The following is a 12,500-nucleotide window of genomic DNA, read 5'->3' as shown; positions in this document are numbered from 1 at the left end:
ACACATCACACCTACCATGATTTTGTTCAATGAGATGAAAACTTATTTGATGTTCAATCCAGTGTTCAGGTTGACTTCAGTGCTTATGTTTTAGTAGAAGTGAAGCTGTGGTGCTTTAGTTTAATACATGGACACAGCACTAAACTTTGTTGTTGGTTGTTAGTTGTTTTTTTAGATTTTGGGATCAACCGTCACTTTTTAGTAATGGGAGAATTATTTCTCTGTACTGTGCGAGTCGTCCCAGAGCCATTGTTCAGCCTGAAGCCAATACGTTTTTAGGTTGAAAAGTTTGCCCCCCTGAAAAAATGTAATGCCCCCCCTTAAATATTTTTCTGCAGCCGGGTCTGTCAGTGTTATACTAGATCCACTCAGTATAAACTGTTGTCAACATTGAAGTCAAATCATCTCCAGAAATGATACTTTGTGATGAAGTCTTAATGTTAAAAGAGACAAATGTAATAATATCTTTAATGAATCAATTCATGTACATTTATATCAAACCTGCTATTCCCTGCATGATGGGATCAGAAACACTAGAATTCTACTTTCTCGGTACGTTTTAGATTTACAACACATGGACATACAGTAGATCTGACTTAATTATTAAGGTCATGTATGTCATTAATCATTTTTCTACTTAATGACGACATCATTAAAAGTGTAAACTGCAGTCACACTGCAAGTTTATGTCCATAATCCTTAGATATTCTCTCCAAATGAGAACAATTTAACAGAAGAGTTTAACATTACCTTGGCTGTAGTCATGCTCTGTAGACAGAAGCTTCACCTGCACAGGTGATCTCATTAGCTCGTCCTGTCTCTCCACCTGCACGCAAAGCAACTTGTACTCTCTGCTGCCCTCTAGTGTTGCTAAAACGATTTATTATGTCCAATAAACAAACCTACAGAAAGACTTAACAGTGTGGGTCTTTCTTTTTATTTCAAGGGTCCCCATTTTATCTCAAACATCAATATAGCTAATATTTAACACTAATTGGTAAATATCAAACATGTAACCTTCATTACAGTTGAAACAATTGTTCTCTGGTAACAAATATTTATCATTAAACATGTGTGTTCATGTATGATCCATGGCACTCATCATGATGGACAAATATGATGGAAAAACATTCTATTAGTGTCAGTACAGTACACGAGGTTGGAAATCAACGACGCATTTGCGCATGCGTTGTCCACCTACAAGGAGGTTTATAACGGTCAGACGCGGAAGAATCTACGAAACTATCACTGATAGATTCTCAAAAATCATCTGATATTAAATGATCTTTTCTCTCAAGGATAAGGATGTTGAAGGAGTGACGTCACAGTGTCCACTGTTGAAGGATAAGGATGTTGAGTGTCCAGCTGGAAGGAGCAGAGGTACATGTTGTGGTTTATTAAAGTCTCTTTTCATTTTATTGACATCGGTAAATGTAACGCTAAGTTTAAGTGAAGGTATCAAGACCTGTGGCCCTTCCCAGCTATCTTCTAAATAAATAAGATATAAACTAGATTTATGCTTCATTTATCTCCGTTGGTTTTACTGTAGTAATGATAGATTTGAACTCTACAGCAAAAACGGGCGTGTCACTACCGTAATACTGTGTATAGAAGCGCTTCAAACGTTAAGCGGGGAGAAGAACCCCATGTTTGCAAGTTAAATCTTCTAGGCCAAATCACAAATACAACACCATTTTATACCATACCAAGATTATTAACAGAACGTGAATCAATGCAAATATAGTTTATCAGTGTGAAGAATTCTAAAAACATACAGACTCCTCACATTATTTTTCAACTAAAAGCGAATACAGTCGTAGCTCTGCAATCAAACTGTCTCCTTTGTTTCCTCAGATTGTAGATGGTGGATCTCTCCTCCTGGGACCTGACTGGAATGTTTTAAGATGATGTGGAGAACAGTGGTGATGCTGATGCTGGTGAGATAACAACTATCTACTTGTTAACAATACGTGTTGCTGCTGCAGTTGTTTCAAAGTTTGATTCTTTGCATGTTTAGTAGAAGACATTTTTTTCTCAGTGTCAACATTGTATCGTATTGTCCCATCACAAGTGGTCACTGCCCTAACAATGTTTCAACATATTTACATGGATTGTGTTTTTTTAACTGTTTTGTTGCATATTTTAAATGGGTTCTCTTTTAAGTTTATTCAGTGAACCCCTCTTTGGTAAGTCCTGATCACTGTAGACCAGCTCTCGAAGGAAGTCTGACGGCCTTGTCACAGAAGGTGGAATTCAAACCTATGGTTGATCTACGGGCAAAACCTACGGACAATATCATCAAGCATTAATAAAGTATAAAAAAAACTTCACAGTAACACAGATAAAAAGATGAATCTGCCAGATATGACGTCTTGAAATGAAATTGTGCTCATCTACTCTCACTTTCTAAATATGGTGAGACTGATGAAGATGGTTCATAATTGTTTGGTTTATACAGTTGCTCTCCACTATAATGGAGGTAAACACACTCACCTGTCACTGGTATGAATATGTGTTGAGGACAGATGAAGGAGAAGAATGTTGTCCAGAGTGTTTTCCAGGTAAGATCCAGTCTTGGTCCTTGACTTTGTTTGAGGTTCAGACATACAACAATGACACTATGACAACTATAACACTTTTGACAATGTTTCTGCTACTTTAGGTAACAGGCAGAAGTCTTAGTCAAACTAGTGATTTATTATTTTGTCTAACAGGTCACAAAGTAAGAGTTGATTGTACAGAATATCAAGCTACATCAAAGTGGCAGAACTCTTATTGTCACGAACCGATCAGGGCAGGAGACCCAGATGCGGAAGTCAAAACATCCACGGAGGAAAAATTCAGAAAAAAAAGTCTTATATAAATCCAGAGCGGTCCGTAATAGGAACAAAAAAACACAACAGGCACTCGGGGCGAAGGCAGGGCACTTCTGGAGATCGGGGTCCCAACAGCAACTAAAACAAAAAGACAAAAGGACTCACTTGAGTAAATAAAAGTGCTGACAACGTCAGGAGTATCCAAAGGATTATCCAGTTGTGATTCAAAGGCGAGGAGCGAGATCGAAAGGACAGCCAACCTGGTCTGGAAACGCAATACTCTGGCGAGTTCTTCCGGGTAGAGACGCTCCTTATCAATGGGAAGAACCCGCCACTCCATCATCCCCAGCCGCGCACCTGCCAGCGTCTGTCACTCAAAACACAGGACACATAAAAACGGAAAACCACCTTCAAAATAAAACAAAACAATATAAGCATGACACTTGTATGTTGATTCTATCAAATGTATTCTGCCTATTTTAAATGTTGACCTTTTTTCTTATAAGAGTAACTGTCAGGAGTCTTGATGTAAAATGTCACTCAAATTTGTCATTTATTTATTTCTCTCACAGGATTCAGAGTCAATGTTCATTGCACAGAATTTCCATCTCTGTCCTGCACTGTCTGTGATGATGGAACTTACATGGACAAATTGAACCGAGAGAAACATGGTTTCAAGTGTCTCGTCTGTACTGAAGGTAAAGTTTGTTCTTCACTAGAATGATGAGTTGGTCAGTATGTAGATGTGATGTAGAATTTGTTATTGACTAACAGGACTGAGAGAGATCAGATCCTGTACCTTCACAGCAAACACCAAGTGTGAACCTCTGGAGGGTTTTTTCTGTGTGGACGGCTCAGTGGACACATGTGTGGCAGCACAGCAACACTCCACATGTGAACCAGGACAGTTCATCATCAGAGCAGGCGAGTTTCACATCCAACATGTGAAATGCAAGAGTGCAGAAACTATAAGACACACACAATGTTCTTCACAGGAACGTCCTCCACAGACACTGAGTGTGGAACCTGCAGTGAAGGAACATTTTCAAATGGAACGTTCACGTCATGTCAGGATCACAAACAGTGAGTGAAGCTTCACAAATGTTTGCTCAAGATGTTTTCTTCTAAACTGTCTCCACTTGTCTTTGTAGATGTTCAACATATCTACGAGAAGGAACTATTTCTTCTGACTCTGTATGTCGAGAAGGTTTGACACCAGGAGAAGTGGCTGGAATTATTGTTGCTGTGATCGTTCTACTGATCACATGTTCTGTAGTTTATTGGTATAAAAAAAGAAAAAGAGGTAAAAAACAAATGCATTCATAAAAATCACATTATAATATTGATTTGTGTTTATCTGGAGTCATTTCCTTGAATTATTTTTCTCCTTAACCAGATCGAAAAGAGTTCAAGAGAAGAAGGAAGGTATGTAAGAACGTTTTTTAGTCATTTATCAAAGTGATTTAATGTTTAAATGTAATGTTGATTAATTTTGCAAATGTCATCACTTGTACAATTAAAATTAATGTCAATTTTGGTTTAATATCTTCAGCACTGCAGTATTTGTGCATCAGAGAAACTATCATTATTTCTTATTAGGAGGTGGCAGTGGAAATGAATGAATGAATGTATGGATTCAACGGAGCATCCGTGAGAATTTCAATTAGTTTGAGCTTTTTTTTTAATCTAAACTGACTTATTTTTTTCTTGTCTTAGATCAATTTATTCATCTGAGAATAAGTCCGATGAAGTCGAACATGTTCCACTGATGGTAGAACCCGGGGAAGACCCAGAACACACTGAAGAACCATGTTCCTCCACTGGGCTTGAAACACAGGGGGGTCCTCCAGAAAGAGCTGGACGATGTAACTGGGGAGAAGAAAGTATGGACCTCTCTGCTGAAGCTGCTGCCCCCGTGACAAGAATCCAGATAAACAGACCAGAGATAGCAGACGTTGAATATGAACTAATTGGACACGAGGATATTAAAGTAGATTGTTCAGTCATTCAATAGAATGTTTCAGTTTTATACAACATGAAAAATGTGTTCATAAATGATGTGTTCAGTGAACATAACATATTTCTGGCTGTTTTCATTTGCCTGTGTGTGTAGCTTAGTCTGTGATATAGAAAACAGTTTCTGTCAAAGCTTTCATTAATCTCATAAATGGCTGATCAGTTAAACATCAGCCAGGTTTGAGGATGTACTTCACTCCACAGCCGTCAGTGTTGCTTGTTCTTTCACTGCCCTTTTTGTGAGGTCACCAAATTCAGACCAGCACAGATGGACAAAACCCAACAGCACATACAAAGCCACTTGAGAAAGGCAATCATCATGGAGGTGTGTACAGTATATCTTTAGTTAGTTCCTCGTATATTGCATCATAAAAGTCTAACCGTTTACATTTTTATGTTTGACAGACTATCCGATACACAGATGTGGGCTGCAGACCAGAACCTCACGTCCATTGTCCGTATTGTGCTGATACAGCTGTCATGGTTGCATGTTGCATGGATGTGTGTATCTTTAAAACATGTTGAATAACAGAAAAATGTATTCAGTATTCAGTGTGTGTTCAGTACTAAAACTCCAATGGGCCTTTTCATACAAGGCTAACAAACTCATCTGTTATCGTTGCCGTAAGATCACATCCAAAGTATGTCGTGGCAGCTGATGCGAAACAAGGTTTGGCAAAAACAAAAGTGTGGTGTTAGATTAAAAATTATTATACACTATACGTATACTGCCATACTTAAATTAACCCCTTGATGCCTGAATTTATTTGCAATTGTTCAAAAAAAATAATTATGTGTGTTTTTGCTTTCAAGCAGAGACTAAATAAAGTGAAGGTTCAATTTTTTACTGTAGAACATAAAATTATTGTAAAATTGGGTATGTCGCCAATTAGCGACAACAGGCATTGGAGGACCAAAAAATAATAATAACACATTTCCCATCTTAAGCATGAAATTTTATTTTTTAATGCCAACATATACATTACAGTGGTAAGAAAACAGTAAAAAACACAATGCGTGCGTGTTTGTCAATGTGCGTCAATACGTGTGTGTGTCAATGTGCGTCAATGCGTGTGTCAATGTGCGTCAATGCGCGCGCGCGTGTCAGCCACCTTTGAGAGACTAATGGATGGCATGCTAGCTGGTGTCCCACGTCAACAGTGCCTTGTGTATTTAGATGACCTTCTAATTCATGGGGCATCGTGTGAAGAAGCCCTTAACTCCCTACGACTAGTGCTGAGCAGAGTGGCTGCTGCGGGTTTAAAGCTGCACCCTGACAAGTGTCACTTCTTAAGGCGAGAGTTAGTGCGTGTGTGTGTCAATGTGCGTCAATGCGTGCGCGCGTGTCAATGTGCGTCAATGCGCGCGCGTGTGTCAATGTGCGTCAATGCTTGCGCGCGTGTCAATGTGCGTCAATGCGCGCGTGCGTGTCAATGTGTGTCAATGCGCGCGCGTGTGTCAATGTGCGTCAATGCTTGCGCGCGTGTCAATGTGCGTCAATGCGCCCGTGCGTGTCAATGCGTGTGCGTGTGTCAATATGCGCGCGTGTCAATGTGCGTCAATGCTTGCGCGCGTGTCAATGTGCGCGTGCGTGTCAATGTGCGTCAATGCGCCCGTGTGTGTCAATGCGTGTGCGTGCGTCAATGCTTGCGAGTGTCAATGTGCGTCAATGCTTGCGCGCGTGTCAATGTGCGTCAATGCGCGCGCGTGTGTCAATGTGCGTCAATGCTTGCGCGTGTCAACACACAACACATGCACGCACACACTAAACAAATGCGCACACCCACATTAAACAAACGCGCACGCACACATAAAACACACGCATGCATACACAGACATGCACTGACAAACGCACACACACACGGTGACATGCAAACATAAAACACGCACGCACACATAAAACAAACGCGGATTTTATAGGTTTGTTTGTGATCTGTAGTTATGCGTTTGTGTGCATGTCATTGGTGTGTGTGCGCATGTGTCAGTGTGTGTCTGCGTGTGCGTGCGTGTGTGTGTTTTATGTGTGCATGTCACCGTGTGTGTGCGTGTGTCAGTGCATGTCTGTGTGTGCATGCGTGTGTTTTGTGTGCGTCCGCGTTTGTTTTATGTGTGCGTGCGTGCGTGTGTTTTATGTGTGCATGTCACATGAAACAAATGCGCGCACGCACACATAAAACAAATGCGCGCATGCACACATAAAACAAATGCGCGCACGCACACATGAAACAAATGCACGCACACATAAAACAAATGCGCGCATGCACACATAAAACAAATGCGCGCATGCACACGTAAAACAAATGCGCGCATGTCACATAAAACAAATGCGCGCACGCACACATAAAACAAATGCGCGCACGCACACACAAAACAAATGCACAAGAGCACACAAAACAAATGCGCGCGCACCGATAAAACAAATGCACACGCACACAACGCACGCACACATAAAACAAACGCGCACGCACACACACTCCCTACGACTAGTGCTGAGCAGAGTGGCTGCTGCGGGTTTGAAGCTGCACCCTGACAAGTGTCACTTCTTAAGGCGAGAGTTAGTGCGTGTGTGTCAATGTGCGTCAATGCGTGCGTGCATGTCAATGTGCGTCAATGCGCGCGCGTGTGTCAATGTGCGTCAATGCTTGCGCGCGTGTGTCAATGTGCGTCAATGCTTGCGCGCGTGTCAATGTGCGTCAATGCGCGCGTGCGTGTCAATGTGTGTCAATGCGCGCGTGTGTGTCAATGTGCTCAATGCTTGCGCGCGTGTCAATGTGCGTCAATGCTTGCGCGCGTGTCAATGTGCGTCAATGCGCGCGTGCGTGTCAATGTGCGTCAATGCGCCCGTGCGTGTCAATGCGTGTGCGTGCGTCAATGCTTGCGAGTGTAAGTAAGTAAGTAAGTAAGTAATATTTATTTATATAGCGCTTTTCGAGACCAGGGTCACAAAGCGCTTTAACAATCAAAACAATACTCAAAACAGTACATACTTCAAAGATCAAGACAACACCGAGAACAACACAGGAGTTCGAGAAATTCAAGGAAAAGCCTGAACAAATAGAAACGTCTTAAGATGTTTCTTAAAGGAGTCAGTAGACTCCATCAAGCGCAAAGAGAGAGGAAGATTTTTCCAAAGCTTAGGAGCAACAGCCTGAAAAGATTTCTCTCCTCTGGTCCTGAGCCGTGTGCGTGGAACCATAAGTAGATTCTGATCCACAGACCTCAGAGACCGAGCTGGGGTGTAAGGCTGGATCAGATCAGTGATGTAAGGAGGAGCCTGACCATGAATAGCTCTGAAAGTAAGAACCAGAATTTTAAAGTTGATCCTGAAAGAAACTGGAAGCCAGTGAAGAGTTTTAAGGATCGGAGAAATGTGAGTTCTCCTACTTGAGCGGGTCAGAATTCTCGCTGCAGAGTTCTGAATCAACTGCAGACGAGACAGCTCCTTCTTGTTAAGACATGAAAACAAACTGTTACAATAGTCCAGACGAGAAGAAACAAACGCATGGATTACAAGCTCCAGATCATGTTGTGACAACATTTTCCTAAGTTTAGAGATTTTTCTCAGTTGAAGGAAACAGTTTCTGGTCAGTTTTCTGCAGTGTTGAACAAGAGACATGTTTTTATCAAATACAACACCCAGGTTTCTCAGGCTCAGTTTGAGAGACTGACCTAAGTCACCCAAGTACTGACTCAACCCTGGAATCTTATCATCAGGAGCAATCACCAGAGTTTCAGTTTTGTCCACATTAAGCTGTAAAGTGTTTTCACTCAGCCATTGTTTGATTTCTAGCAAACAATTGACTAAGCTGTTCAGCCTTTGGGGCTCAGTTGGGTCAAAAGAGCAGTAGAGCTGGATGTCATCAGCAAAAATGTGATAAGAAACATCTGGAAATCTCTGAATGATTTTACCGAGGGGAATCAAGTACAGCAAAAACAATAAAGGACCCAGAACAGAACCTTGAGGGACTCCACACAACAGATCTGCCGATTCAGACCTCATTTGATTGGCAGATACACTAAAACTGCGCCCAGAAAGGTAAGATGAGAACCATTCTAACACAGACCCAGACAGTCCCACTTCATCCCTTAGTCTTCTCAGCAGGATCTGGTGATCAACTGTGTCAAAGGCTGACGACAGATCCAAGAGAACCAGAACAGTGAATTTACCAGAGTCAGCCGACATCATGATGTCACTGGACACTTTCAATAAAGCTGTCTCCGTAGAGTGATGTTTACGGAAGCCAGACTGAAACTTCTCATGGATGTCGCTCTGATCCAGGAACAAAGACAGCTGCTCGGACACCACCTTCTCCAAGATCTTGGACAAGAAAGGGAGCTTAGAAATAGGCCTGAAATTACTGAGGTCAGTTGGGTCTAAGCCTGGTTTTTTGAACAGAGGCTCCACAATGGCATGTTTAAATGCATTGGGAAAAACCCCTGTGGAAAGGGAGAGGTTCACCATATTGGTAACCCAGGGGCCAATTACATCAAATACTTTGATAAAAAGCCTACAAGGAAGGACGTCATCTGAGCATGAGGAGGGTTTCATCTTGTTCACTAGTGCTGAAATATCACCCAAAGATACAGCAGTGAAGGATGACCAAGAGGAGGAGATGGGCTCAGAGACAGTAGGGGTTCCCAACAAAGGGGGAGAGATTTTCTCTTTGATCAATTTAATCTTGTCAATGAAAAATCTCAACAATGCATTGCTGTCAGCTTCACAGAAGACCGGCGTGATTTGAGGAGCAGGAGACACGAGAGAATTAATCATGTCAAACAAAACTTTGGGGTTTTTCCTATTTGCTGCTACCAGTTTTCTGATGTAATCAGATCTAGCAGTTTCTACCATCTCATTGTAAGAAGTCAACAGATCCCTGAGGTGAAGTAATGTGCGTCAATGCTTGCGCGCGTGTCAATGTGCGTCAATGCGCGCGCGTGTGTCAATGTGCGTCAATGCTTGCGCGTGTCAACACACAACACACGCACGCACACATTAAACAAATGTGCACACCCACATTAAACAAACGCGCACGCACACATAAAACACACGCATGCATACACAGACATGCACTGACAAACGCACACACACACGGTGACATGCAAACATAAAACACACGCACGCACGCACACATAAAACAAACGCGGATTTTATAGGTTTGTTTGTGATGTGTAGTTATGCGTTTGTGTGCATGTCATTGGTGTGTGTGCGCATGTGTCAGTGTGTGTCTGCGTGTGCGTGCGTGTGTGTGTTTTATGTGTGCATGTCACCGTGTGTGTGCGTGTGTCAGTGCATGTCTGTGTGTGCATGCATGTGTTTTGTGTGCGTCCGCGTTTGTTTTATGTGTGCGTGCGTGCGTGTGTTTTATGTGTGCATGTCACATGAAACAAATGCGCGCACGCACACATAAAACAAATGCGCGCATGCACACATAAAACAAATGCGCGCATGCACACATAAAACAAATGCGCGCACACACACATAAAACAAATGCGCGCACGCACACATAAAACAAATGCGCGCACGCACACATAAAACAAATGCGCGCATGCACACATAAAACACATGCACGCACACATAAAACAAACGCGGACGCACACATAAAAGAAACGCGCACGCACACCTAAAACACATGCATGCACACACAGACGTGCACTGACACACGCACACACACACGGTGACATGCACACATAAAACAAACGCGGACGCACACAAAACAAACGCGCACGCACACAAAACAAACGCGCACGCACACATAAAACACACGCATGCATACATAGACATGCACTGACAAACGCACACACACACGGTGACATGCAAACATAAAATACACGCACGCACGAACACATAAAACAAACGCGGATTTTATAGGTTTGTTTGTGATGTGTAGTTATGCGTTTGTGTGCATGTCACTGGTGTGTGTGCGCATGTGTCAGTGTGTGTCTGCGTGTGCGTGCGTGTGTGTGTTTTATGTGTGCATGTCACCGTGTGTGTGTGCGTGTGTCAGTGCATGTCTGTGTGTGCATGCGTGTGTTTAATGTGTGCGTGCGCGTTTGTTTTGTGTGCGTCCGCGTTTGTTTTATGTGTGCGTTCGTGCGTGTGTTTATGTGTGCATGTCACCGTGTGTGTGTGCGTGTGTCAGTGCATGTCTGTGTGTGCATGCGTGTGTTTTAGGTGTGCGTGCGCGTTTCTTTTATGTGTGCGTCCGCGTTTGTTTTATGTGTGCGTGCGTGCGTGTGTTTTATGTGTGCATGTCACCGTGTGTGTGTGCGTTTGTCAGTGCATGTCCGTGTACGCATGCGTGTGTTTTATGTGTGCGTGCGCGTTTGTTTTATGTGGGTGTGCGCATTTGTTTAATGTGACATGCACACATAAAACACATGCACGCACACATAAAACAAACGCGGACGCACACATAAAAGAAACGCGCACGCACACCTAAAACACACGCATGCACACACAGACATGCACTGACACACGCACACACACACGGTGACATGCACACATAAAACAAACGCGGACGCACACAAAACAAACGCGCACGCACACATAAAACACATGCATGCATACATAGACATGCACTGACAAACGCACACACACACGGTGACATGCAAACATAAAACACACGCACGCACGAACACATAAAACAAACGCGGATTTTATAGGTTTGTTTGTGATGTGTAGTTATGCGTTTGTGTGCATGTCACTGGTGTGTGTGCGCATGTGTCAGTGTGTGCGTGCGTGTGTGTGTTTTATGTGTGCATGTCACCGTGTGTGTGTGCGTGTGTCAGTGCATGTCTGTGTGTGCATGCGTGTGTTTAATGTGTGCGTGCGCGTTTGTTTTGTGTGCGTCCGCGTTTGTTTTATGTGTGCGTGCGTGCGTGTGTTTATGTGTGCATGTCACCGTGTGTGTGTGCGTGTGTCAGTGCATGTCCGTGTGTGCATGCGTGTGTTTTAGGTGTGCGTGCGCGTTTCTTTTATGTGTGCGTCCGCGTTTGTTTTATGTGTGCGTGCGTGCGTGTGTTTTATGTGTGCATGTCACCGTGTGTGTGTGCGTTTGTCAGTGCATGTCCGTGTACGCATGCGTGTGTTTTATGTGGGTGTGCGCATTTGTTTAATGTGTGCGTTCGTGCACAGTAAATTTCCAAGTGTCAAAAAGGAAGTGTTAATGTATTTTAACTATTTCATAGACTGGTTTAACTCTTCCAGATGTAACACAACAACAACAGGTGTAAAACGTGGAAGGGAAGGAAAAGGCTCGGAGGGTGGCCGAGCCTGGTGCCTCAAAGTCGGACAAGGTTGGAGTGGATGGCCGCGGAGAACTCTGGTTCTTTTGCCTGACGAAAGAAATTTTTTCCGAGTGTGACTGCTCTGCAAAAAGTGGTCTTTTTGATGTCACGAGCGCAACCACCTAGAGGTTAATAGGGAGGCACCATAACAGGAGAGGGAGTGAAAAGGCTCGGAGGGTGGCCGAGCCTGTTGCCTCAAAGTCGGACAAGGTTGGAGTGGATGGCCGCGGAGAACTCTGGTTCTTTTGCCTGACGAAAGAAATTTTTTCCGAGTGTGACTGCTCTGCAAAAAGTGGTCTTTTTGATGTCACGAGCGCAACCACCTAGAGGTTAATAGGGAGGCACCATAACAGGAGAGGGAGTGAAAAGGCTCGGAGGGTG

General features: G+C 43.1%; 2 long non-coding RNA genes across 4 annotated transcripts in view; both read left to right on the top strand.

The window, feature by feature from the left end:
* Positions 1–2,283, top strand: part of LOC148064296 (uncharacterized) — a 2,831-nt gene extending 548 nt beyond the window's left edge. The window contains exons 2-3 of the long non-coding RNA XR_015713533.1: positions 1,299–1,380; positions 1,855–2,283. This is a non-coding gene — a long non-coding RNA (uncharacterized LOC148064296). The remainder of the gene's footprint in view (positions 1–1,298; positions 1,381–1,854) is intronic.
* Positions 2,284–3,443: 1,160 nt separating this feature from the next.
* LOC148064295 (uncharacterized) lies at positions 3,444–4,866 on the top strand. 3 transcript variants are annotated; one of them, XR_015713532.1, is made up of 6 exons: positions 3,444–3,514; positions 3,591–3,899; positions 3,968–4,119; positions 4,213–4,241; positions 4,416–4,466; positions 4,533–4,866. It is a non-coding gene; the product is annotated as an uncharacterized LOC148064295 (long non-coding RNA). The 3 variants fall into 3 exon arrangements; XR_015713531.1 differs by lacking the exon at positions 4,416–4,466; XR_015713530.1 differs by having other exon boundaries at positions 4,416–4,866.
* The last annotated feature ends 7,634 nt before the right edge of the window (positions 4,867–12,500 follow it).

This window comes from Callionymus lyra, chromosome 16 (assembly GCF_982586985.1).
Source record: "Callionymus lyra chromosome 16, fCalLyr1.hap1.1, whole genome shotgun sequence".
Classification (NCBI taxonomy): Eukaryota; Metazoa; Chordata; class Actinopteri; order Syngnathiformes; family Callionymidae; genus Callionymus; species Callionymus lyra.
Note: the sequence above shows the minus strand (reverse complement) of the source record. Positions and strands in the feature narration are given on the sequence as shown.